Source organism: Pygoscelis adeliae, unplaced genomic scaffold, assembly GCF_000699105.1.
Source record: "Pygoscelis adeliae isolate BGI_AS28 unplaced genomic scaffold, ASM69910v1 Scaffold116, whole genome shotgun sequence".
In the NCBI taxonomy this organism is placed as follows: domain Eukaryota; kingdom Metazoa; phylum Chordata; class Aves; order Sphenisciformes; family Spheniscidae; genus Pygoscelis; species Pygoscelis adeliae.
The window spans coordinates 1,793,672-1,795,831 of NW_008825080.1; positions in this window are offsets into that span (position 1 = coordinate 1,793,672).

Below are 2,160 nucleotides of genomic sequence, written 5' to 3' on the forward strand. Positions count from 1 at the left end.
GGCCTGTAGTAGACACCAACCACAAGGTTCCCTTTGTTGCCTCGGTCTCTAATTCTTACCCATAAGCTTTCAACCTGCTCATGGCTATTCTTCAGAGACAGCTCTTCACAATCTATCCATTTCTTGATGTAGAGGGCAACCCCTCTGCCCCTCCTTCCTCACCTGTCTCTTCTGAACAGCCTGTAGCTATCGATAGCCGCAGTCCAGTCATGGGATTTGTCCCACCAAATTTCAGTAATGGCAACTAGGTTGTAGCTTTCTAGCAGCACGGTCGCTTCCAGCTCCTCCTGTTTGTTGCCCATGCTGCATGCATTGGTGTAGAGGCACTTCAGCTGGGCTGTCGGCCATGTCACCTTCTTAGGGGAACACCCCTTAACCCCTTTGAGGTATTTCACTGGTGTTTCCCTGTTGGCTCCTGTTACCTTAGGAGCCCCTGGCTTATCTCCATAAGACTTCAGGTGTGCTGCAGTGTACCCGGCACGTCTCAGAGCAACAGGCTGAGGGCCCTCGCTAGCACCCTGTCCCTCTAACCTTGGCATGTCATCCCACAGCTTGTCACGGGCAAGCCTGATATTATCCCACTCCCCCTTCAAGCCTAGTTTAAAGCTTTATGGTATATAAGCTCTATGTGTTATTTCCAAGTAACCTTTGGCAGAGTATCTTACCTGAATATTTCAGAATAGCTGCTAGTAAAACATAAAGCTATTGAACAAATATTCACAAATTACTTCTTATAATCCTAAGGAGCATGACATTTGTTATTAAAAACACTGTTTTGTGTGACCACTGAGATTTAGAATTGCATTGCTTGTTACATAAACAACTTCCCAAATGTTGTGCTGTTGAATCTTCAGTATTTTGTATTTTGACGTCTAAGCTAGCAAAGTTAAAATGGTGCAACCTAATGCCTGAAACCCCTGTTATAACAAAGCCCTCTTACTCAAGTTCATCAAGGGAGATTTCAAAATTAAAATCCGAGATTTCTTTGAAATAGAGCTTCAGAGTTGATTAATTGTCTTTTCTTGTGATATTTCTTATCTCTGACAACATAAGGCCAAAGGATTTGGTGCCATTCAACTGCTAAAACTACCGCTGAAACCTCGCTTTCATGACCACATCCCATTGCGTGCACCACAGTTCATCTGAGGCTACAGATTGCATGACCTCCAGCGTTTGTTCTGTCCAGACTTTCCATGTCATTTTGAAATGTATGAAACACAGCCCAACATTATTGCCCTAAAATCTTTGTGTCTGCAGAGATCTACTCAACTTATCCATGACAGTTGCTTTGCCTATCACAGTTGCAATCACTAAGCATTTAAAGTTATTACCTTACTATTGATGGGAGCACTAGAAGATACACCTACACTGTCACTGTTGTTCTGGACTTCATCCTGCCTGTGTCTCAAGCTTCTTGGTCATCCACACTGCTTAAGCGCTGGTTTGCACTGAACTGCGAATGGAAGGAGCCAGCCACCTTCACACATTGGAAACTCAGACATGAAGGCAGTGCATACACTGAACAAGGAGTGTCAATCTAAAAGCATAGCAACAAATAAGGTGAAAAAATATATTAGGATTTCTGGTCAAGGGCCATAATCTTGCGGGCTCTTGCGCTACACTCCATGCATAACATAAAACAGAAGATGCCAGCAGCGAAGCAGCTTGCAGTCTCATCCATGACGATGAATAAGACTAAGCAGCAATATAAATTACATAAACAACTTCCTTCTCTGCAGGTATTGCTGCACAAACACTAGATTAATTATGATACCTCACTGTGTCAGGGCTTAGGCACATGCGTACATAAACATACTTAGATGTACAAAAACACTTCAACAGTCAGTTTCTCAATCATGTAGTTGCATGGATGGTATATATCTGCATAGCTGCATCACTTCTGCTGAGGCTACACCAACTTGCAGCAGCAACAGGACCACCTGATACCACATACCCTCTCCATCTTTCCTGCCCTGAAAGATTATTATGACAGATGGAGCCCAAAGTCATGAACTAAATGAACCCACCGAACATTTTAGAGGGATGGCCCACAGACTAAGGGAATGATATCTACCATTCTATATGGTACTATTATGTTGTGGTTTAACCTCAGTCGGCAACTGATCACCACGCAGCCACTCGCTCACTCCCCCCGCCCAG